The sequence below is a fragment of the Coregonus lavaretus genome (genome assembly GCF_964263955.1).
Source record: "Coregonus lavaretus genome assembly, chromosome: 17".
NCBI lineage: Eukaryota > Metazoa > Chordata > Actinopteri > Salmoniformes > Salmonidae > Coregonus > Coregonus lavaretus.
This window is the reverse complement of record NC_140004.1, coordinates 30,103,193-30,129,393: the sequence shown is the minus strand read 5'-3', so window position 1 is coordinate 30,129,393 and position 26,201 is coordinate 30,103,193. Positions and strand designations below refer to the sequence as shown.

Sequence of the window (26,201 nt, the reverse complement as noted above, 5' to 3'; positions counted from 1 at the left end):
CAACCTTCAGCATTGAGGTTTCTCCCTGATAAACGCAGGGGATTATCAGAACAAAAAAAAACAATGTCCTACCTCGTATATACCATTTCTTATACCATTCTATCCTATTAATTGTGTAGGAAAATATGTTTTTCTTTATACAGAGCCTTGGAAAGTAGCTTATAGGCTGAAGCACCATAAAACACATTATGGTATATATCTGCATAATACTGATATTGTTTCTAAGGGAGGATATGCTGAATTGCTCAAGAAGAAAAAGGCTTTGTCTGCTGTAAAATGCACGTTGCTGCGTTAGATACGCTGTTAAGCAATGTATCAAATGATTCCCATCTGCTGATGGACTGTGTGTTGAAATAAATTGACCTTGCTAGACAATGAGTAAAATTGATGGAGCATTTCATCTCACACAGAACCTCTTAATGTTCAACCATAAAATGAATTGAACAAAATTGGATAAGGGATGGAGGGAATAAGGGAGGGATAGAAAAATGGAAGTTGTTTTTCCACAAAAGCTAGTAAATAAAAGCCCCCTCCCCTCTCCCACTGTGCTGTAGCCTAACAGGTAGGGGGGTTAAGTTCATGATGTTGACTGTCTGATTAGGAATAAAAGCACATAGCAGTAAAGTGAAGCACGCAGCAAACAGATGCTCCCCGTCGGGCCATCGTGGAATATGTGGCTCAATTACAGCCAGCCTAAATTGAAAGCGATAGTGATTTCAGTCTTCCCAATACACCAATGCCCCGTTCTGGCAAACCCAGTCTTTTCAAGGATACCTTTTCAAGCGCCTGCCTTCTGGTGAGCCTGTGAGACAGAAGAGCAGCATTGATTTTCAATAACATCACTTAATGACCTCACTGTGGTTTGATCTGGGCTGTCATTACGCTCTGATACCCAGGGACAGGATTGGTGTGACTCGCAGTCGGCGAGAGAGAGATGGAGGGGGGTTAGGGGTGGAGGAGGGGGATTATCAGGGTGAATCGCCCATCTCTGGACAGGCGGCTCGGAGGTGAGGCAGAGAGAGACAGAGAGAGGGAGAGAGAGAGAGAGAGAGAGCGGAAGGCCCTCATCGATAGTGGGATGTCTATGTGCCCCCCTCCTCAGATCGCTCCGGTGGACCTTCCGGGCTCATTAGTGAAACAGATTAGTGTGGGGAGAGGATGGGGAGAAGGGGGGGGGGTCGAGGCTCTCCTCTCATCTAACATCCGATAGCCCACTGCCTCTCTCCCAGGCATTGCTCCTCTTAATGAGTCCAGACCGCAGGTCAATACTCCGCTCGTCAGTCAATAGCGGTTACCTGCAACACAAACACTTACAACCTGCTTTCTTACAAATTCAATGTCCTATTAGTCCCACCCTCTATTGCCTCTCTTCCCAATCCCATCGATCCCCCACGAGATCTGTGAGAGCTCTGCAACTGATCCATGTGAGATTACAGTCAAATGATCAGAATTAGAACAGAACCCTCCTTGGCTCCATTGTATTTCTTTTATGATTTGTTAGCAATGTGCTACATTATGCAAACAGGGTTGTGGGTTCGATAAAAATAATGTATGTGCTAACTGTAAGTCGCTCTGGATAAGAGCGTCTGCTAAATGACTAAAATGTAAATGTAAATGTAAATGAGCCAGCTAAGACACTGGCAGTATTGGCAAATCTATGAAAAACTGTTTCCTTTAGTGATTTGTGTATTATTGTTATATCACCATTCTACAATTAGGAGGGGTTATATCCAGTAACCCTGGTCTCAGAGAATGATCATTCAGGTGAATAAAAAGCAACATACTGCTGATATTAGGTCCAAACTTTATTCCGTACAATTTTAAATCACGAATGTTCGTTTTCATTTTTTTTGCACGCCTAAAACTCTAATTGTTTTGTATACAAGTCTAAAAAACAACAACTGCACAACACCACAACGGTCGACAGAGAAAGTCCTATTGCCGCCCAATCAAAAGTGTCTTCTTTTGCTGTCAATTCATTTTGGGGCTGTATGTAAGCTTCTGGTACAGTTTCTCTGTAATGGGGAAGTCAGTAGGTTTATAATTCCATTGACCATCATTGGAAAGAAAAACATGTTGAGTTATTCCAAGTTCCTCTCACTGAATCAACAATATCCAACAGTGTCCATTCCATTCCAGGTGGCTCTCCATCGGGGTGCTCAGCGCCTCTTTGCATAGATTGCAGATGATCATTCCAGCCCCCTTCTGATGCCCACCCTCCTTCCCTCCCATTGGACAGGCTAGTCTATTACCATGGTTTCCAACTGGCAAGTGGTTCAGTTTTGATTTCATTTGTTTTTCTAGAAACATTTAAAAAGCCTAATAAATTTACATTTTGCTGCAAGGAATATCAACAAGATATTTACATGAATTTTCTTTACAGAGACCGAACAAAGACCTCGTAATATATATTTGTCTGCATATCTCAAAGGCAAAGCAAATAAAACGCAACAAATCTTTAATGTAACTTCGTACATTATCACTAATGAGTATTTCCAGGTACCATGAGGTTACATTACTGTTGTAAGGGTAAAAAGTCCAGTCTGTACTGTGGAGCTCACAATGGACTGGGATTTTGAAAATAAGAGACTAATGCACAAAATACAAATCCATAAAAATGATGTCTATACATGGAACGAGGATAGAAAATGTACAAACTCATTTTAATCAGAATCTCACTTTTCGCTCAAAATCGAAAAAGGTATTAGATGAATATATTACTATCAAATTTTAAGTCGGAAACGAGCGTACACATACTTTTTGATTCAAGTTCTTCTAACCAACATCCTCATCAGCCTGTCCATGTAAAATAAAATCATGGCATGTGCTTCTTCAACCTTACAAATCTTTCCTTTGTACAATCATACTGTTTCCTCGTTTACTAATGCCTTTCTCCATTGTAAAGCAGTGCATTTTGTTCTCTCTAGAAGGTTCCAAATTGGGGAGTGAGTCTTTTTAAGCATCCATGTCCTTTGTCTGTATGTAAAGCTACCGTGCCTCCACTTCTTTGGGGTTGCGGGAGGGGGAGTAATCTCGGGGGTCCTGGGTGGTGAGGGGGGTAGTCCTTCTGGGGGAGGCTGGTCTGGCGCTCCCCGCTGCCACTAGTGGAGGGGGGGCGCTAAGTGCAGCAGTGGGGGGCGTCCGGTTCAGCAGGCCATTGTGTCCGGTGGAGGGGCTGAGTCTGGGATAGGGCATGCCGCCCAGGTGGGGCATGAAAGGGGGCATGTGTGGCAGGTGTCCCTCCATGGGGGACTGGTGCAGCTGGTGGAGCCGTGCCCGGTCCAGCTCCTCCCTCAGGTGCTGGCGCTCTCTCTCCTCTGCCTGTTGCCTCATTCTCTCATGCTCCCGCCGTACCTCCAGCAGGTGCTCGTGGTGGGAGTAGTCGTGGGCCTCTCTCTCCCGGTAGGCCCGCTCCTGCTCGTACATGCTGGGGAAGCGCTGGGCCTGCTCCGCCCTCAGATGGAAGTCCATCCTGCGCTGCAGGTCCATGTTGCGGTAGGCCTCCCTCAGTGGGTCCCAGGGGAAGGCTTGGTGGGGCATCCGGTCCCTCCCTGCAGCAGCAGCCAGGGGGCTCACCCCCATAAAGGGAGCCATGCGAGCCCGGTCTAGCACGTTGAGACTTCCCATCTGGTGCATGGCGCTCATGGAGAGGGGCAAGGAGTGGGCCATGTGTACCCCGTGCAGGGAGCCGTGGGTGGGCATTTCACTGCAGCGTGGGGAGGGGGGCGGGGGCTGCTGGGACAGAGGAGGGTGGTGGTGGTGGTGGTGACCGGGCTGGGGCGGTGGAGGAGGTAGAGGCTGAGGAGGAGGAGCAGGCTGAGGGGCAGGCTCGGAGCTCACCACCACCACATCCTGGTCCTCCTTGCGCTCCTCCTTGATCTTCATGTCGTTCTTCACCTTGTGCAGCAGCAGGTCCCCCCCGGAGGATGGACGAGCCTCCTTCCTGTCCCTATCCCCGTCCTTGAGTAGCGTGGGTGGGGGGCCACCAGCCATCTTCATGCCTGTTTCAGATAGGACAGCCTTGGAGTAGGGGGAGGGCGTGCGGTGGGCTGGTTTGATGGAGTCTTCTGAGGAGCGTCTGTCTCTGTCTGTCACCTCCTTCCCTCCTCCAGGGGAGCGGCTCTCCTTCACCTTGACCTCCCCCAACATGGCCACCTCTCGGTGGCGCTCCGGGAGTTCCTTCTCTGCCTCCCGGACCCGGTCCACGCTGCCGCTGTGGTGGCGACCCGAGTCGCTGGAGTTCTGGCTGTTAGAGCGGATCAGGCTGCTGATCTGGTAGCTGGTTGGGGCCGACGCAGGGGATGAACGGTTGGAGTGGCGGTTACGGTCAATCGAATCTCTGTGAGGGACACAAACAAAATAAAAATATGTATTTATCAGAAGGTTAGAAGGGAGTTTTTTTTCCTTTAGTTGGAAATATGTGTGCATGAAAATGTGCATTCAATTAACACAAACACTTGTGTTACTTACAACTAATAGAAATAATTCTGAATTGTATTCATATAAACTACATACCTATCTTTATCCTTTTCCTCTTTGCTGATGGATGAATCTCTTTTCTCCCGTTCTCGCTCCCTCTCCCGTTCCCGCTCTCGTTCTCTCTCACGCTCGTGGCTGTTGACTGAGTTGCTGCGCTCCGTGTCTGCAGACTTGGGCCACTGTGGAGGGGTGGGGAAGGAGGGTGGGGTCCGGTGGAGCCTGTTCCAGGTGTCATGGTGGGGGCTGCCGAAGCCTGGCAGGCCCCCTGGGCCCTCTTTATGGCCAAAGACACTGTTGGAGCCTTAAGGAGAGGCGACAGGGAGAAAAGAGTGTAAGCGAACCAAACTAAACTCCCTCCTGGACACACAACATAAGCTGGAGAGACAAGAGGAAAGAATGAAAGAAAAAGAAAATCAACACAAAAGCAGCTTTGTCTTTGTCCTGAGAGTTCTGAGCGGTCTTTTGCTGCAAGCAGCTCTGCTTTACAAAGACTGGCCAGGTTAATGGCTTCTCCATCTGCACTTCTAGCTGCTTGAACCACGGACCCTACTCTGCTCTGCTCCCCCCATTCACTCCTCATTCTCAGGGCCTTTTCCCTGGAAAGGGGGCGGATGGGGGGGGGACTCAATTACCCTCTGGGGGTGAGGGTTGTGAAAAGCCGGGGAGACCTTAGCATTCCACAGGGTGTCTATTTCACTGAAATCCATTTCGCTACAGGGCAAATTATTTGGCAGAGGAGAATAAGAGAGTGAGAGGGAGAGAGAGAGAGAGAGAGATAGCCCTCCACAGTGGCGATGAGGGGGCTTGTAGAATAATTAATACATGAATAGCAACCAAACAGAAAGCCTATGAGTGCTGTGTGCTTGGCAGTGTTGCTGTCAGATTAAAGCCAAGCTACTGGGGAGGGGGGTGGATGGAGAGACAGAGAGAGAGCTGTGTTGGAGCTGTGCTGTAGCTGTGTTGCAGCTGTGCTGTAGCTGTGCTGCCTGCCTTTTTGTTGCTCCCTGCGTTAGTTTTATTTTGGCATTTGATGCAGAACTAAGTGCCTTGATTTCGTTCCTCCCTGGCCCATGGGGGGGGCGGGGGGCTGACGCTTACCAAGCGAGGGGTTGCCTAATCCTCCGAAGGCACTGGTTGAAAGGTTGCCGAGGCCGCCAAAGGTACTGGAGCGACTGAAAGGATCTGCAAAATGCCAAACAGGGATTAGCTGAGCTGGCTGGAGGAGCCCGACCACTCGTTCCACTCAGCTTTTCTCTTACAAGCGGAGCTGTGGGTTTTCTAGCGCTGCTATCCTCCTTCCTCTAATCCTACTGTATGTAGTTAGCTAGCAAGGCTTGCTGCCTGCTCTGGCCTCTCAGACCTCTTGGACACTGGATTTACTCCCACACTGTCCATAATGGAGCGGAGCCTTTAATCTCTAACCCTGATGCTAGGGAAGCACTGCCTGATGGGAGACTGAGTATGATGGGGTCTAGGTTGGAGCTGGACTACAATCGGACAGGGGATTTGGAGGTCTCCAACAGTCAGGCACACTGCTGCTTTAATGGAGAATGTTTGTTGAGTAGGCCTTAGAGATGCTTCAGTGTTTCATACTTCCATTTTAACCTGCACACTCTGAGAAAAGATGTGCTACCTAGAACCATAGGGATCTTCGGCTGTATGTTTCCAGGTTAAAGGGTTCTTTGAGGGTTCTTCGTTGGGTGAAAAGATTCTACCTGGATCCAAAAATGGTTCCAGCCAAAGAAGCCTTTATCATTCTACGTAGCACCTTTTCTATTATGAGTGCCTTAGTTAAACCTGGTCACAGTTTACATGGAATTCAAAATGGAAAGGTATGCATACCTACCTGAGGAACCAGGAGACAACCTTATCAAAGATTTCAAGACTGAGTAAGAATAAATATTGGAAAATGTTATATCAATGATGAATGATCCTTTAATCTAGTTTTGAAAGACTTCCACTCTGTGGTGAATGCAATACAACAGTTTGTCAATCTATCAGCAAACAACAGCTAGAACATATTTTTTCCTGCCAAGTCACACTTCAATTAGTTCTTTGGGCAGGAATTTCACCCAAAATCTTTGAGGGGTATCATAATTCCTCAACGTTTCTCCCCTGTGCACCAGGTGTTTATAAACTCAAATTGGATTGACTCAAGAGCTTATCCCGTGAAATGACCTTGCTGCACTGAAGCCTAACAACATATTTGATGGGAACTACAGAATAAAACAAAACCTTCATTACTCTGTCTGTGAAAGAGATGAGCAGAACTGGAAGAGGCCATAGAAAGAAGCCTCAAGGTAAAATGGCATATTTGCTGAGGCCATCTGCCTCTGTCCAAGGCAATATGAAATGTCGTGCAGTAAAAAACCTTCCCTTGAACAAAGGGGCTGGAAAATAAAGTCAGGGAATTAGAAAAACGACCTTAACAAGCCCAGAGTGGCCTTCCTTCCATTACAGTACAGGCAGGAGGGTAATTCAAGGGTATCTTTTATGAATCACAGGGATAGATTTCATGAGGTCTCTCTACACAGCCCTAAACTTAAACTCAGTACGAGAAACAACAGGATGGCTTCACTAACCAACTAAGAACCTCTATATCCCTATTATAACCTTCAACGTAACTTATTTTCCAAACAACAAATGTGACTGTAGTAGTCTTCTCTATATGAGTGCAACAAAGAGAGAGAAAGAGAAAAAGTTAGATGTAAAATGTGGTGCTACTTCCACTTACCTGCCAAGTGGCTGGGAGGCAGGAAGCCGCTGTGGTGGGGGGAGTGGCCGTACGGGGAGGCGGCCGGATGGCCAGAACCTACGGGAGGGAGGGAGAGAGAGAGAGAGAGAGAGAGAGAGAGAGAGAGAGAGAGAGAGAGAGAGAGAGAGAGAGAGAGAGAGAGAGAGAGAGAGAGAGAGAGAGAGAGAGAGAGAGAGAGAGAGAGAGAGAGAGAGAGAGAGAGAGAGAGAGAGAGAGAGAGAGAGAGAGAGAGAGAGAGAGAGAGAGAGAGAGAGAGAGAGAGAGAGAGAGAGAGAGAGAGAGAGAGAGAGAGAGAGAGAGAGAGAGAGAGAGAGAGAGAGAGAGAGAGAGAGAGGACAGACCATGTCATCTCAGTGTGTCCACTCAGATAGTGGCATCAGTAGTCATCTGTCATAACCTCTAACTAGGCATCTAGAAAGAGGACAAACCACCAAAAATACAGTGAAGGACATTTGATGTTTCATAGGGTTAACAGTGGTTGGCTGAGAAAGGCTTGACAGCAATTACCATAATATTCAATAGTCTCACGTGTGTGGATGTGTGTGCGCACGTACGTGTATATGCATTTAGGATAGGGGGCGCTTTTTTATGAACAGACGTTGACCTCTTTTACAAAATGTTCTTCACCCATATTTAATGAACGAGCCAATTACAAGCCAATTCATGACACAATACTGCATAATTACAAGCTAAAGGGCACCCGCCTCCATGTTGCCCTTCAGGCAGGTTCTACCAGTCAATTATCACAAATAAGTGTGTTCCAAATGGCACCCTATTCCCTACATGGTGCACTACTTTTGACAAAAAGTAGTGCACTATGTAGGGAATAGGGTGCCATTTAGGACGCACACATAGAGAAGCATCCATAGGGAAGCATCCATATTCATGGCCTCATCACATGTCTAGGACAACATTTACAAAAACAGCACTTCAACTAGGTTAAAGAAGAATAGAACACAGCTGAACACTAACGTACTGTGTGTCATTACCGGTGTGGAGCAATGTGACAGGTAACGAGGAAATAAACAACTGTCTATATGCATAGAGTTACACTCTTATTGGACAACAGTAGGCCTACTCAGAATTCAGCCTGAAGCCCTGAAAGGTACTATGGGCTTCGGTAGATTGGGCATGGCACCCACATCACCAGAATTGTGTGGTTATGGGCAGTAGGGGCGGTATTCTGACTTGAGAGCCGGACTTTTGTGTCTCACTTATAGATGTCAATGGGAGACAAAAATGAAAAGTTCAGATCTGAAACTAGAATATCCCTAAAGGCCCTGTGACCTGTCCCTCTGTGCCCTGTGCTGGGTAGAGGACGATGAGCCCTGTACTGACCTGTGGAGGAGAACATGGGTCGTGCCAGGTCGTGGGTGTAGGGAAACCCTGGAAACACCCCTGGGGCGGGGGGACGACTGAACAGGTCCAGCTTTCCATTCATGTCCAGTTTGTGAGGGTCCACCTGCATCTGCTGTTAGAGGGAAGGGGTGAGAGAGAGAGAGAGAGAGAGAGAGAGAGAGAGAGAGAGAGAGAGAGCGAGAGAGAGAGAGAGAGACATACAGACAGACAGACAGACAGACAGACAGAGACAGACAGACAGACAGACAGACAGACAGACAGACAGACAGACAGACAGACAGACAGACAGACAGACAGACAGACAGACAGACAGACAGACAGACAGACAGAGAGCAAGATGAAGATAAAAGGGAAAGAAAAGGTAGAGGATGAGAAAGAAAATAAACAAAGTGGCACTGTCAGTGTTTGCAAATGTAGTAATTAACAATAATTGACGCCAGTAATTTCATAGTCAAGGAGGGACTTCTAATCTGCTATAATCAGTGATATAATCACTATGTGAGATCAGAGTGGGGCGACAACATAAATAATGCCTCTAGATCCCCAACACATACCCACTGTGTCATAACAAAATCAGTGTAAGCTGATTAGGCCCACTAAACCCCATGAGGACAGGGTGCCTATGACAGAGACAAGAGGTGTCTTCCAAACCACAACCAGAATGGCCGCTGCCTAAGTAGGCATAGAAAGAGAGGAATACTTAGGAAATTAAAACATTTGGCAGAGGATCAGGCACATCCCTCCTTCCCCTCCCTTCCCTTGGCCTCCTTCCTCCTAAGACGCAGACACACACACACCCCCACACACACAGCCCCACACACACACACACACACACACACACACACACACACACACACACACACACACACACACACACACACACACACACACACACACACACACACTCAGCTAGCTCACCTTCATCTTCTGCTGATGGTGGTAAATCTGCCAGGCGATCTGGACGTGCACCGCACACCACTTGCCAGGTTTCTGGAAGTGAGCAAATTACTGTAGGTTAAACCCAAAACCTTAACGCTATGACACGATGATACTGTAGAATTTACTCAATGTTATGACATGTTGGTACTTGGTACTGCAGTAGATTTGACAGTGCATGGAAGACAAATGAAACCATCTCTTACTCTGACTGATGTCCTGAAAGGATCTGATACCTGTGTTGTTGAAAGAAGAAAATATGAACCATAATCAACCCACAGCCACAATCATCTATATTTCATTCATCTCTATTGTACAGCATAAAGCATGTGCTTAGTGTTTTCGAGGGACAACACAGTGGCAGTAGGCTACGTACCCGTGGGTCCTTCTGTAGGAGTGTGTGAGGTACTGCCCCCGGACGGGATGCTACGTCTATGGGGTTAGACGACTAAAAGAGAGGATAGATAAAGAAGAGAGAGCAATGGAGGAGAGAAAGACAGAGTGATACAAAATGAAGATGGTGGAAAAATTAACTTTGCACAGAATCACAACACCAACAATAGACATTGCCTCTTCTGCATTGATTCACACCAAGAGACCCTGCACAGCAAGCAACTGTATGTGACGTCAATGACTATCACTCCTATGCTGTCTCCAGTACATAATCAACAAGACAGCAAATTATAGATCTCTGTCTTTGAGGTCTAGAATAACCAGAATGCCTAGATCAGCCATCTTAATCCATCCCAGAGTACTAGGTGATCCCAGGTGATCCCTAGCACCACACCCTCCACCCTACACCCTTCACGCTCCATCCTCCAACCCCTCTCCTGATGCTCAGTGGTGCCCAGCGGGGGGCTGTAGGTGGTGAATGGAGAGATGGAGGGGGCTAACTGTACTGTACTCTAACCATCTGGAGGCAGGAAACAAAATACCTCCATTATAGAGCCTGTAGGGAATAAGACCAGGGGATTTAGGCCAGCTTTGATTGGTGGCTTACAACAGGGTCAGAGCCTATTGGGCGCCTGCCAGGCCCCGATTGTCACACACGCACGCACACACACACACACACATATACACACACACATATACACACACGGCTGCTTATCTCCCCCTGCACTGTGCAGCGCGGCATGGTGGCTGGTAGTTCAGGCCCGCCAGCTTAAAGACAGGCCTTGTTTGCATAGTCCATTATTGGGAAAAAATCAGCAGGAGCAGATTTGTCAGGCTGGTTCACTTGAAACGCAGCTGCCTGCTGCCCTGTACACAGACTGTAAAGGAAGTAGTTGGTGCTATCCAGGCCCCCTAATTCTATTCTCATTCTTGGGTGTGATGATGAGCAGAATGCTAAGTTGCCAGTGCGGGTGTGTTTGTGAAAGAAATGCATGTGTGTTTGTTTATGTGTGTGTGTATGTGTATGTGGTGTTTTTGTCTTGTGTGAGTGAATGAGTTTGTGTGTGTGTTTGTGTGCGTAGTACAATATATTTGTCTTTATGTGAGTGGATGAGTGTGTGTGTGTATGTGTGAGTGTGGGTGTGTGCATGCGCGCATGTGTACTGTGTGTATGTGTGTTTGTGTACGTGTGCGCAATGCATACGTGTGTGTGCAGGTCTGTGGGGCTAACCTTGGGCTGGAAGGCTCCTTGCAGTGAGCTGAAGGGTCCTGAGTGTGGGAGCAGCGGGGGCATGCCTGGCATTGTGGGGGCGTAGGAGGGAAAGAACTGCATGGAGGAGAGGAGACACACAACCACTTCTTAAAACAGATTACAACAAGACGCATAGAGACAACATTCAGACATACTTAAACATGTGTAGAAGAATAAATGGATATTTTCTCATAATTTCAAATATCTAACCACAGTAAATATTTGATAGAAAACATGCTAAAAGCATGGTGATAGAAGTTGAAAGGAAATAAATAGTTTACTTACATTTGAATGTCTAATGAATGGGTTGTCCAGTTTTGGAGCGTATTTGTCGAACTGGAAAAAAGAATGGGGAAGAAAATAGTAAAACGTCAGTTCTGCCAAACTGACCAATAACAATAACAGGAACTCTGCATCTATGAACTAAAGACCATCAAAGGAATACAAGAAAACCCCATTACACCTATTCAGTGATAGAACAACACAGGAGAGAGGAAGTTCAGTACAACATCAGTTAGATCAAAAGCCCAGGAAGTCTGACAGCAGCTGGCTCAAAGGAAACACTCAGCCTTCTGGGGTCATGTTTTTTTTCCCTTTAGCGTGCGGCTGGCCGGCCAGACTGCAGATTGAGAAGAAGTTAAATCATCAGCGATATGACTAATCAAATGGACTGCCAAGATAAGAGAGACATGATTTTCCAATTTGTCTGCAGCACAGAAAAACAGCCATTGAGTTAGGCCTAGATACAGTACAATACTTGGGCGGGGGGAGATCTCCCTACCTTACAAAAAGGCCCCAGTGTAAAACGAGAAGATTGAGTTATGTTTCTTATTAGGTGGAACATTTGGAGACGTGAAACTAATTGGCTGTGACAGATGTAGGGTTTTACAATGATCTCTGTTATGGAAATGGAGCACACAGAGACACATACATACTATAGGGGGGTTGCCATTTTAGTGTGTGTGACGATTCAGAGAGAGAAATCTCAGAGACATGCCAATTTTCTATGCGTAACATCATATAACTGTGGGTATACGAGCAGTCAGTCTTTTATAGGAGAAATTGAATTGGGTAGACTACATTTTCAATTTTCAAAGACTCAACTTAATATAGTTAAACATTTTCCGAAGCATACTAATAGAATAATGGATTTCAACAGAAAGACTATAGCCTCATATACAGTATCTGGTCATGAGGCCAAGCCACGGGACTCTAGTTTACATATTTGTCAGTTAGTGAGGGCCTACAGACAAGAAGAGAGCGAGAGAGAGAGAGAGCGTATTCCCATGTATGAATGGGGACTTTGTGTGACTGCATGTAAACCAAGACTGCTCCTCTATTTTGAAACCTGCTTCTTCCTATTCCATAAATAGACAACCCATTTGCAGGTACTTTTGTGAGTGTTTTTACAAACCGCCGCTGGTTTGGGTTTACATAAAAAAGGAAAAACGAGACACACACGAATCAGTTCATTCTGTGTGTGAGTGTGTTTGTGTGTCTCCCTCCTTCGACATGGGCGGGAAAGGAGGCGGTTCTCTCGCTCAACACACTAGGCATAGCTCCTCTGACTGGGCCTGGGCCTGCCAGCGAAGCGGGGCCATTCAACATCCGCCACAGAGAACGGTCACAGCGGCGGGTTTGTGTTTGTGTTTGCTGGCGATAATTGGCCCAAATCAAACACAGACACCCTATTGAGTGGAAACGCTGAGGCAGCTTCCAAGCTCATTAAACCGGTCCGCTCTCCTTTTCCCCCTCTACTCTCTCGTTTCCTTCTGAAGCACAGGCCTGTTTTATGTTTTACACTGGGGGAGTAATACTCACTGGTGGCTTTATGGCTGTCTATAAAACTCATGCTTTGTAATTTACAGGGCCTGTCAGAGGTTTATTGTAAACAGCTTTGGATAATTAAAGCTCAGTATTTCATCTTTAAACAATTGATGATATTCCTTTTCCCTAAGAAGACAGAGGGGAAAATAGACAGTGAGTGTTGCCATTTGGCAGGCCCGCTGCTTGATGGCGTAGAACAATAAACCAATACAGAGGATTCATAATTGCATTCAGTACAGCTATTAGCAAAGGGCCGTTACATAGTTGAAATGACATGTAGCGCTCAAAGTGAGCACAGCTGGACCGATCCAACTGCACACTTCATGACAAACACTAAAAAACACCCAGAACATCAACATTACTCCTGCCTCTCTAAACAAGCAGTAAAATGAAAGTGAAACAACAATGTTGCTGGAGGGAGGAGAGGAGAGAAAAACAACATGGGTTAAGTAAAAACACAGTCTCAATAAAACAGAATACATTAACAGTCTTAAATCCCATTCTAACAACAATGCATCAGACACAACATAGAGATGTGAGCGCACAAAGCCATACAGCATTAGCAAGATGAGGAAATAACTCTCTCTTCATCTTCAAACAGAATGCCTGGCTGACATATAGAGGAATGAAGGGATCAGCTGCAGACAGAAGAAGATAACAACAGCAGCACACATGCTTTTTGACGGAGCGATTCACAATCTAAACAGTCTCCCTGACTTCTTATCAGATAGCTGTATACTGTATGTAAATAAGATAAGCCCTTTTCCTGGCGTTTCTAACATACAGGGATCATGTTAGATTCCACAAAGCAAAGCAGCAAAGCCCCATGCGCTAAACGGGCCCTAGCCTCTTAATTAGGGGTCATGACATGATAGATTATGTCTATTACACTAATGCTGAAAGGGCACAAATGGGAGTCCTGTCTGAATGGATTTCTCAGATTGCTATTGAATTCCAAATGATGGATGAATACTCATAACTTTTCCGGTGAAAATTTTTCCCATCTAGAGCTGTCAATGTTTTGCCCCTGGCTGACTCGATGGCTTACTCAAAGGCTGACACAAAGGCTGACTCAAAGGCTGACTCGATGGCTGACTCGATGCTGTCTGATGCCTTGTCTGATAGCAGTTGAAAAGGCACTGAAGCAATTATACATGATCAAAACAGTCCGAATGACGTCACACCCTTTCATCTGCAATGAACCACAGGCTTTGAATTTGTCATTGCAGAACATTAGCCCCCAGTGCACCGCAGTCACGCCACACATCTGTTGGCAGGCCCTTTTGTTTCTGTTGCGGTGCAGGGAAATCAGAACATTCAAAAACATTTAAAACACATCCATATGAAAACAATAAAAACACTCCCTTCAATCAGTCTCCTTTGTTCCAGGACAAAAAATTGAAACAGCAAAATGTATGTCATGAGAGAGAATGATGAATACATTGAATCAACTGTACTGACATACATTGGCTTGGCAAGCTTCCCTTGTGCTGTAAAGGAAAGGGGCATATAGTGAGCCTTTGTGCATTGTAATGTGTTTGAAGCTCAGCCCTCTATAAAGGCTAACCCGCATGTAAAACCCTGGTCCCAAAGCATAATCTCTATTATTACATACTGTAGTATTATGTCTGGTTTCAGCATTGAGGATGAACCACTACAATCATGTGTACTGTGGCGGGGAGATGACAGGTTAGATCGTGTCCTTATTATGGGGCTGTAGTGATGACTAGATGTGCCCCTGCCTCCTGTTCCTCAATTCTCAGTAAAAACACACTGTTACAGTGTCCCTGTGACAGTATGCAGAGGACCAAGAGACCCAACCAGCAGAGGGGAGATTGGATAGCATATGTTTGGGAGGGAAGGAGGGCAGGCTCTAAGCCATATCGGTTGGAGGGGGATGAACGTTTGGCGGTTGGGGTGACTAGGACGAGGAAGAGGAGGGGCGGTCGAGGTACTATATTGGAGATTTACTTATCCTCACATTTCTGGCTGGGGTACGCACCATGGGGGGTGCGGTGGGCGGAGGAATGATGGTGGCCGGGGGCAGACTGGGCGGGAAGGGCGTGAAGGTGTGCTGGTGGGTGTGTTGGTGCTGATGCATGTGCTGGTGTTGGTGAAACTCTCCCCTCAGGAGTGACACAGGGGCCAGCGGGGACCCCGCAGAGGACGGCCCCCGGCTCCGCCCCTCTGAACTCTGAACCAGGAAGCGGTTGTTCAGCTCCTGCCGCAGGAGGTCATGCTCTGCAAGAAAGGAGAGCGAGAAAAGGGGGAAAAAGGGAGACACAAGAAAGGCACAGCGCCAGTCAGTCTTAACAACGGGGTAGAAGAGAAGAAAGAATAGTCACCTGGCATTCTCTGTTTCTCCAGCTCATGCTGTGAGGGTTTTCTACGTGAGGACTCATTGGGGGTGGTAAGAGAGTTGCCTGTGACAATGTGCCAATCAGAATCCCCGAATGAGGCTGGCAATACATGATTGGTTGGTTGAATGATATCAACAGGCTGGTATCTAAAGACAAGAGAGAACCAAGAGTCACCTCAGCAGAAAACACAGCAGACTCTCCCTCCACTAATGCTACATATCATAGCTACTACTATTACTATTACCAGTGCTTGACTTGGGCAGAAGCTCACCGGAGCTGAGTATCGGCACCTCAAATGTTCTACTGCTTGAGCTCCTGTTCCTCTTATAGAATATTAGCTCAAAAGTATTATGGAGCTCCTGCACCTAAATATAAATAGTACTCGCACCCAAATTGAGTACCGGCATTTTTATTTCAGTCCAAGTCAAGCACTCTGTATTATAGTACAATAAACATGAAAATAGTATCAATAAAGAATAATTTACCTCAATAATGTATCTTATACAGAGACAAAATCACATAAAGACACAATTCTGCTAAATTTGATATATTACAATAATATGTAAATATTGCAAGATTAACATAATAGTAGAACTAAAAGTCAGCTTCAATATGAACATCTTACGTCCTTTTGCTCAAGTCTTACAGTGGGGAAAAAAAGTATTTAGTCAGCCACCAATTGTGCAAGTTCTCCCACTTAAAAAGATGAGAGAGGCCTGTAATTTTCATCATAGGTACACGTCAACTATGACAGACAAAATGAGAAAAAAAAATCCAGAAAATCACATTGTAGGATTTTTAATGAATTTATTTGCAAATTATGGTGGAAAATAAGTATTTGGTCAATAACAAAAGTTTCTCAATACTTCTATACCCTTTGTTGGCAATGACACAGACAGGTCAAACGTTTACTGTAAGTCTTTACAAGGTTTTCACACACTGTTGCTGGTATTTTGGCCCATTCCTCCATGCAGATCTCCTCTAGAGCAGTGATGTTTTGGGGCTGTCGCTGGGCAACACGGACTTTCAACTCCCTCCAAAGATTTTCTATGGGGTTGAGATCTGGAGACTGGCTAGGCCACTCCAGGACCTTGAAATGCTTCTTACGAAGCCACTCCTTCGTTGCCCGGGCGGTGTGTTTGGGATCATTGTCATGCTGAAAGACCCAGCCACGTTTCATCTTCAATGCCCTTGCTGATGGAAGGAGGTTTTCATTTAAAATCTCACGATACATGGCCCCATTCATTCTTTCCTTTACACGGATCAGTCGTCCTGGTCCCTTTGCAGAAAAACAGCCCCAAAGCATGATGTTACCACCCCCATGCTTCACAGTAGGTATGGTGTTCTTTGGATGCAACTCAGCATTCTTTGTCCTCCAAACACGACGAGTTGAGTTTTTACCAAAAAGTTATATTTTGGTTTCATCTGACCATATGACATTCTCCCAATCCTCTTCTGGATCATCCAAATGCACTCTAGCAAACTTCAGACGGGCCTGGACATGTACTGGCTTAAGCAGGGGGACACGTCTGGCACTGCAGGATTTGAGTCTCTGGCGGCGTAGTGTGTTACTGATGGTAGGCTTTGTTACTTTGGTCCCAGCTCTCTGCAGGTCATTCACTAGGTCCCCCCGTGTGGTTCTGGGATTTTTGCTCACCGTTCTTGTGATCATTTTGACCCCACGGGGTGAGATCTTGCGTGGAGCCCCAGATCGAGGGAGATTATCAGTGGTCTTGTATGTCTTCCATTTCCTAATTGCTCCCACAGTTGATTTCTTCAAACCAAGCTGCTTACCTATTGCAGATTCAGTCTTCCCAGCCTGGTGCAGGTCTACAATTTTGTTTCTGGTGTCCTTTGACAGCTCTTTGGTCTTGGCCATAGTGGAGTTTGGAGTGTGACCGTTTGAGGTTGTGGACAGGTGTCTTTTATACTGATAACAAGTTCAAACAGGTACCATTAATACAGGTAACGAGTGGAGGACAGAGGAGCCTCTTAAAGAAGAAGTTACGGGTCTGTGAGAGCCAGAAATCTTGCTTGTTTGTAGGTGACCAAATACTTATTTTCCACCATAATTTGCAAATAAATTCATTAAAAATCCTACAATGTGATTTTCTGGAGAAAAAAAATCTCAATTTGTCTGTCATAGTTGACGTGTACCTATGATGAAAATTACAGGCCTCTCTCATCTTTTTAAGTGGGAGAACTTGCACAATTGGTGGCTGACTAAATACTTTTTTCCCCCACTGTATCTAACATGACATTCCCCTGACTTGCCATAAAAGAACAGATAGCTGACAGCATGCAGTATCACGGAGGAGAAAAGATCCTCTGGCATTTCACTTAAAGCTGTTCTTCAGCCCAGATTACTCAAATAGAACTAACAAAGTTTTGAGCCAAATAAAACCAGCATACAAATGAGAAATCTCTACCATTGATAAAAAGTAGTAATTGGAGTAACATGGAGGGGCATCAAGATTTTTAAAATGCCTTCATCATTTGTAATGGGATAATATATATATTATTTTATCATATAGTCCTACATAGATCCATTATTCCCTCCTTTACTGCATGTGCAATTGTAATACATTTGTTCACTTACCACATCATAATTTAATGGTTACAGCGCTTGTTACAGGCAGTGTTGGGGAGTAACGAACTACATGTAGTTCAACTAGTAATTTAACTACATTTTTCAGTAGCTTGGTGGTAGTTGAACTAAATTCAAATCTTGGTAGTGTTTTCACTAGTTAATTACTTGTTGCCATGTAGTGGTGTAGCTAACTACTGGAACTACACACTACTTCTTTTGCAAAAATAAAATATGGGTGGGTGAAGTAGGCAAGAATTTCTTACAATTTCTCACTTGAAACATCGTTTTTGTGTTTAATAGGCTAAATTACACATTCTGTTAACATCTGACTCCAGAGTGATCTGTTCTTGCAATTTGTAGTCTATGACATTTCAGATTTAGATATGATAATTTTTTACTAAGTACTTTTCAACATAACTTTAGTTAAGTAAACTATATTTTTCTTACAGGTAGCTTTAGTGTAGCTCAACATCTTCCAGTGAGAAGTAATTGGTAGCTTGGTAAAATATATTTTCAGAGTAGCTTCCCCAACACTGGTTACAGGACAATGTAACCTGGCATGCTAATGTCTACTTAATATCACATAATTCATTTTTATTGCCTCTGTACTTGGATGCTTTTACTGTACAGTTGGGTTTACATATATTTCTGCAACAATTGACTTGAAAATCACAGTAGATTGGCTGAATTTCTACTTAATGTTACAGAATAGCCCTTTGTTCTCAAATTTCTCATTAGATCATTATTATTACCTCTTATTACTTCTACTACTTGTTATTATTGATTAATGTTCTGCTTTGTTGAAAGAGCAAGCATTTTGCTTCCCCTTTTATACCTGCTGTAAACTGTGTATGTGACAAATAAAATGGGATTTGATTTATTATTAATTTATCAAGAGAACAGGCCACAAATAACTATGGAGCAAAGTCTAAGAAAACATATCAGTACTACAAGGAGAATACACACATAGCTGAATGTTTTCACTAACTGGCTTTTACAGAACGTGTCCAGTTTCTACACAAGGCAGGCAGACAGACTAGGCTTGCTGCCAGAGAAGTCAGGAGGGCAGTCTTACCTGGGTAGGGGGTGCCAGCAGGGTGCCCAGGGACCACAAGGCTGTTAGTGGGTAAGGTCGGAGGTGGCGGCAGTGTGGCGGGGGTTGCGAACATGGCCGGATGGCGATGGGCCGGGCTTCGCAGGGAGGAATAGTGCGAGGTAGAAAGGTTGGCTATGGACAGGGGCAGGGCTGGGGTGGAGGAGGGGAGGCCGCTCAGGTGGTGGGGGGAGGGGGGCAGGTGGTGGTGTTTGGGGAGGCCTGCGCTGCTGCTGCTGTGACTGTAGAGAAGACAGAAAGAAAGAAAGAAAGAAAGAAAGAAAGAAAGAAAGAAAGAAAGAAAGAAAGAAAGAAAGAAAGAAAGAAAGAAAGAAAGAAAGAAAGAAAGAAAGAAAGAAAGAAAGAAAGACCAATGAGTTATATAGATTGTGGATTCAGTGGATTTGAGTGGGTTTATTACATGACTTGAAGCTGTGTCTATGAATTCTGAGAATGTGTGTGTATATGTGATGTGCTGACCTGAAATTCCACTTGTGTATACAAGATAATGATTATTGTTTTAGCTTTGATTAATTCAGTCTGTTTTGAGGATGAAATTGGGTCATTAGACAATGTCACCTAGGTAATATTTTTTAACGTTAGATAGCACATTGTATCCAAACTACTTCGAGCTATCCCATTACCCTTTGCTAGATACACGACAGATCAGTGCAGATGGAATCGACCCGCTATCTGACGTAAGACAATGAGGTATTGTATCATGTCTTATCATTTCATGTCATATCAGCAAGGTATAAAGTATAAGAAGACTGCTAGGCATAACTAAACAGAACCAGAGCATGTAAGAGAGCTAGGCATAACTAAACAGAACCAGAGCATACGTATAAGATGTGGTCCTACTGTACCTGATGTCGTGCAGGCTGTTGTACTGCAGTGGGTGATGCTGGAGATGTTGGTGGCTGATGAGAGGCCTGGCGTGGTGTTGGTGCTGGGGGAGAGGGAGCGAGACAGGGATCCGGTGCTCCTGGAAAGGATGGGGCTGTGCCCTCAGCAGGGGAGGGGTGGGGATGGGCGGTGCCCGGTTTGACTCTCTCTTGATGAGGAGGGGGGGCGGGGAGGCAAGCCGCGCCCTGGGGAGGGGCTGAGGGGGGGCTGCCGCGGTGGCAGAGGGGGCAGGGGAGCCCGTCGGCGGGGAGGCCGGGGTGGGGCTGGACACACGCGGGGTGAAGGACACCTCGTTACTCTGCTCCTGGCTTCGCTGGAGCCCAGATACTTTGGCCGAGCTGACAGTCTTGGACTCTGGATTCTCATTCGTCGACACAACTGCAGAGACAAAGAGACAATGAACGTTAAGGGAGGAGGTAGATATACCATTTCCTGGTGTAATGAAAAAGCTGGGAGAAGTGTCTGTCTAACTGTTATTGAGAATCATGTGTGGTATGTTGGTCCAGAAGAAAAAGCAAAGCTAATACACTACAAAAGTATGTGGACACCTGCTCGTCAAGCATCTCATGCCAAAATAATGGGCATTAATATGGAGTTAGTCCCCCCTTTGTTGCTATAACAGCCTCCACTCTTCTGGGAAGGCTTTCCACTAGATGTTGGAACATTGCTGCGGGGACTTGCTTCCATTCAGCCACAAGAGCATTATAGAGGTCAGGCACTGATATTGGGCGATTAGGCCTGGCTCGCAGTCGGCGTTCCAATTCATCCCAAAGGTGTTCGATGGGGTTGAGGTCAGGCCTTTGTGCAGGCCAGTCAAGTTCTTCCACACCGATCTCGACAAACCATTTCTGTATGGACCTCGCTTTGTGCATGGGGCATTGTCATGGTGAAACAGGAAAATACCTTCCCCAAACTGCTGCCACGAAGTTAGAAGCACAGAATCGTCTAGAATGTCATTGTATGCTGTAGCGTTAAGATTTCCCTTCACTGGAACTAAGGGGCCTAGCCAGAACCATGAAAAACAGCCCCAGACCATTATTCCTCCTCCACCTAACTTTACAGTTGGCACTATAAATTGGGGCAGGTAGTGTTCTCCTGGTATCCGCCAAACCCAGATTCATCCGTCGTACTGCCAGATGGGGAAGCATGATTCAGCACTCCAGAGAACGCGTTTCCACTGCTCCAGATTCCCATGACGGCGAGCTTTACACCACTCCAGCCGACGCGTGGCATGGTGATCTTAGGCTTGTGTACGGCTGCTTGGCCATGGAAACCCATTTCATGAAGCTCCCAACAAACAGTTTTTGTGCCGACGTTGCTTCCAGAGGCAGTTTGGAACTCGGTAGTGAGAACAGATGACCGAGGACAGATTATTTTTACGCGCTACACGCTTCAGCACTCAGCGGTCCCGTTCTGTGAGTTTGTGTGGCCTACCTCTTTGCGGCTGAGCCGTTGTTGCTCCTAGACGTTTCCACTTCACCATAACAGCACTTACAGTTGACTGGGGCAGCTCTAGCAGGGCAGAAATCTGACTAACTGACTTGTTGGAAAAGTGGCATCCTATGACCGTGCCATGTTGAAAGTCACTGAGCTCTTCAGTAAGGCCATTCTACTGCCAATGTTTGTCTATGGAGATTGCATGGCTGTGTGCTCGATTTTATACACCTGTCAGCAACAGGTGTGGCTGAAATAGCTGAATCCACTAATTTGAAGGGGTGTCCACATACTTTTGTATATATAGTGTATCTGCCTGCCTCCCACCGTCCCTCACCGTACTGCCTCTACATGTCTTCTACCCAAGGTTCCCCTTTTCTTTCCCTCCCTAGGTTTTATCAAGTGTTTAATCAGGTCATTATCATGCTTGACTATAATCAGATGATCCAATTTCTGCGAGCGAACCAGTCAGTATGAATAAATCACACCTAATTAAAGTTAAATGCCACTACTATTCAGGGCTTTGCTGAGCACACAATCTGGCATTAAATAATTATGTTTCAATTGTTCTGTGAAAAGAGATCACAGCCCCTTATCATGGCCTTGCGTCTCCATCCCCCAGATCTTTCAAGGGATTTCTAAAGCTGGAGGCTACAGCCAAACACTTTGAACCCAGCCAGCTACTTCTTCTCAGCCAATTCATCTGGGTCCCTGGGAAGACAAGAAGCTTTTATAACAAGGATCATTCTAGGGAATTGCCATATTCAGTACCAAGAGCATAACATTTTAATGGGCTACAATGTTTCTACTAAATAAATAAAGCCACAGTAAACATAAATCTCAAGGAGGCTTTAATTGGAATCTATTGACAAAAAGCCCTGCTCGACAAAATGGTGGATGACAGAAGAAGTGCTAGTAGTGATAACGGCATCATGTTTCACATTTCACCATGTTTTCCTGACCACAGTCAGCTACATAAAAAAATTCAGGGTGAATACAATATTACTAACCAAGACAGTGGTAGCCGCATTAAACCTAAAATATAGGTTTCAAATTAGCAAAGCAGCACGGAAGTGGAATCCCTCTGAATACAGAAATATCACTTGCAAGTGAAGAGAACAAATATTTAAAAGGAAGGAGAAAATGGAGACAGATCGAGATAGAGGGAGAGAAAGAAACACAGACTAGGACTGAATGGCCCTTTAAGCATCTCTAACTTCTGCCTCTAATGCAGCAGAGATTCAAGAAGGCTTACTAGAGCCTCAATTAAACAGCTCCATGGGAGCAGCAGAGCGCCGCAGAGAACAGCCAGTGACAAATGAGAGCTAGCCTCCAGCCTTTAGCAGCCAGTGAGAGCTCACCTTCTCAGCTCCTCTCAGCTCAGCGCCTCAGAGCAGGCAGACTCCTAATGGAATATCCAGGGCTTAATACAACCCGCTTAATCTTCCAAGGATTCTAACACCCATAAAAGGGTAATAAAACGCATTATGGAGATTTTAAACAAGTTCCCCCTTTGCCTTTACAGGAGCAGCGAGGGAGGCAAAGGTGTCACGACTTTCCAAATGAATTCAGGTCTGGGTATAATAATATGGCTTTTTTAGATTTTTTTTAGTAAGGACTCCTTGTCTGGGTGGGCCAAGAGAGAGAGAGAGAGAGAGAGAGAGAGAGAGAGAGAGAGAGAGAGAGAGAGAGAGAGAGAGAGAGAGAGAGAAGGCAAATAATTCTCTGTCGAAATGTCGCCCTTCGCTGACGTTGCCGTGGAAACCCCTCTCTTTCCTAGACACATTGTGGAGGAAGGAAACCAATAGGACGGCTGAGGCTGTAATACTGAGGACACAATGAGCGGTGGTGGGTTATCTTAATGATGATTATAATGGGGTGTAATGGAGGCAGGGGGGACCTGATGTGTCAGCCTGACACTCTCTATCTCCTCATTAAAACAGTTTGCCAGACTAGACCAGGCCGAGGGAGGGGCCGTCCACTTCACACACGCACACACACACAGACGCGCACACACAACAATGCACGCAGGCACACAAGCACGCACACACAAACACATACGCGCAGCCAGGTTTTGCCGTCTGCCTTCTCATTCTAATGAAGGGCAGGATCTGATTGTGAATGTGTTATGGTCACATAACAATCCCTATTACTGTCTGGTATGCCTAGGGGCTGATGGTAACACGGTATGCTATCATCTATGGCTCTCAGCTACTATCTGGTTCATACCGTGTTGGGCATATGCCTACAGCAAACACACAGAGAGACATGAGAAGTGAACCATCAAGGGAACAACATGTTCGTTATTGTTGAGAATGTACCAATTCCATAACAACTTTAGATTGTATTCTTGTCTGATGGTAAAGCGAGGACCTGGTGGTATCCAAGTGACAGGAATTCTTCTCTGACATGTTTCATCACAGGGCTTAATGCCGTTACAAGAACATTTCAACTGATAATACTTACCTACCGCCCAAAGCAACATTTGACTGTTAATACTGTCACCGCCAAAAATAATTAAGAGCTCTCCTCGCAACTGAATCTGATGACTGTCAACTGTAGTTCCACAGTCAATCACAACCGTCAGGTTTACACTTCTCCTTCATCTCTCAGGACAAAATGTTTTCTTCCTGAAAAATCCCACACCTTCATTCAGCAGGCAAGCCAAACTGCACTAATAGACATCTAAGATAGTAATTCAAATTAAGCCATAACATGGGTACAAAAACATGCCATGAAAACATATGGAACAGATGGAGAGAAAGCCGGGCTTGAGGACAGCCCCACTGTGTACCTCCTAGGCCTGGTTAGGGCTCGTGGAGATAGTGATACTCCTGTATTCAGTGCACAAGAGGTCAGGGACAATTCATCGGTTAGTGCACGATTTGACAGTGACACTCCCTTGGGGAGTGTTGGCATCACTGTTCACCAGATGACATTTCAGGCCACTATTGATCTTTCTATAGTTGTTCCTGTGGCCTGCGTACTCTGGGGATTTAGCCCTTATGTACACGTGCCTGGTGTGGCACTGAGAGAAGGGAGGAGGGGATGGAGGGAGGAATGGAATGAGGGATGGGGGGAGGGGGGTGGATGAATGGATGGAGAGACAAATGGATGGATGGAGAGAGGGAAAGAGGGATAGATGGAGGAAAGGAGGGAGGGAGGAGGGGACACCAGAATGACAGGCTTCAGGACACCCCCTCTGTGACTGATGTGTCCATCGGGGACGTGGGTGACCTCTGTGACCCCTGGGGTCGCTCCACAGCTGTCCTGTCTCTGACACACTTCACATCTGACCCGCTCTGTCCCCCTGGAACATCTGGCCACCACTCCTATCCCCTCCATCCCTCCCTCTGTCCCTCTACACTGACAGGGTTCGTTCCAAATGGCACCCTATTCCCTTTACAGTGCACTACTTTTGATCACATCCCTATGGGCCCTGGTCAAAAGAAGTGCACTATATAGGGAAAAGGGTGCTATATGGAACGCATCCAGAGAGACAGAGAGCGGGCAGATGGTCTGTGCTGCCAGCAACCAGAGCCATCAATAAAGGATTAGGTGGTCCGTCATGACACCATCTCTCCTCCTCACAGAGAGAGACCATTATGTCAGTCTGAGGAGATTGACTGATAGTTGATGAGTCTTGAACGTTTACATGTAAATGCAGGTTGTGCATTACTTGCATTTATTTTTACCCTACCAGCCCTCCCCTGATTGGAGTAGACTAACGGATAAAATGTTTCGCTCACATGTACGGTACAAGTTCTGGATTTTCACACACAGCGGCCAATCCACCATTCATTCTGATGTTAACTCCAACCCTCCGATGTCCACAGACTAACCCATCTTTCCCAGTATAATGCCATTTTGCTATTTCCTTTTGCAATACATTCCTCCATTTTACTGTGATGTCTTACAAGGGTCTTGAACCTCCCTATTTGTAAAATTTCTACTGATATTGCCCTAAAAATAAATACTTTACCAAGAGTATAATGATATTTCCCATTGACTGATCGTGCATGACTTAGTTCACATAAACCCATTTGCCCCTTGGGGAGAATAGGTTGTGAATAAGAGGTTGTCTATAATCAATGAACAATACAAGAGTATTTCAATGAAACAACAACAGACCATAGAGAGCCAAAGCAGTTCTACTGTGTGCACATATAATTACTATTTTTGCATCCAAACGTCTTGATTTACTTCAGTAGATACTCAAATGATGGATGACTTGCAAAGAATAGAAAATAACCCTTTGTCAATGCTTTGCCATTTATTTCAAGCACACCTGGGATGGCCACCTGCAAATGAGCCCAACGTCCCGCTGGATTAGATATCTAAATCATGTTCTAATTCAGTCGCCAACAAAACCCTAAATCATGCAAATCAGAGATTTTAACCTGTATGCAAATAAAGTTTTAAGATTAGAACATAGGGGTATGTAAATTCTCTCCATCATGACCAGAGGCCATTGAAGCCTGGCGCTGTGAAAAGAGAGAAGAGATCCAAGCCACCCCAGTCACCTCGCCCACCGGGCGTTCCCATTTACAAGGCAAATACTGCGGTTCGCTCACATCACATCATCACTTTACCAGAACATAAACAGTCTGGGATGTCCACAAAAAGAGGATATATAAAAAATAAATAAATCAAGCGAGGATTCTCCTGAAGAAGTTGGAGGATGCAGACGGTTCTGTAGCAAACACACTCCACCTTGATCTCCCTACCAGATTGGTACTGTTCTAACAGGAAACGTTCCTGTTTCTCAGTAGCGGAATTCACAACGTTGGGCTTTTTCTTCTTTTACCTCTCTAGCG

The 26,201-nt window shown here is 45.6% G+C and overlaps 1 pseudogene across 1 annotated transcript in view; it reads right to left on the bottom strand.

Annotated features, from left to right (window-relative positions):
- Nucleotides 1-1,787: 1,787 nt before the first annotated feature.
- The window catches only part of LOC311145205 (autism susceptibility gene 2 protein-like), a 119,411-nt pseudogene continuing 94,997 nt past the window's right edge, over nucleotides 1,788-26,201 (bottom strand). Inside the window, exons 3-15 of the transcript XR_014615577.1 lie at nucleotides 19,911-20,328; nucleotides 19,027-19,286; nucleotides 14,983-15,242; nucleotides 11,460-11,510; nucleotides 11,154-11,249; nucleotides 9,906-9,977; nucleotides 9,736-9,765; nucleotides 9,512-9,583; nucleotides 8,573-8,705; nucleotides 7,214-7,291; nucleotides 5,578-5,661; nucleotides 4,516-4,780; nucleotides 1,788-4,339 (exon numbers count right to left, since the gene is read on the bottom strand). The product of XR_014615577.1 is annotated as an autism susceptibility gene 2 protein-like (transcript). The remainder of the gene's footprint in view (nucleotides 4,340-4,515; nucleotides 4,781-5,577; nucleotides 5,662-7,213; nucleotides 7,292-8,572; nucleotides 8,706-9,511; nucleotides 9,584-9,735; nucleotides 9,766-9,905; nucleotides 9,978-11,153; nucleotides 11,250-11,459; nucleotides 11,511-14,982; nucleotides 15,243-19,026; nucleotides 19,287-19,910; nucleotides 20,329-26,201) is intronic.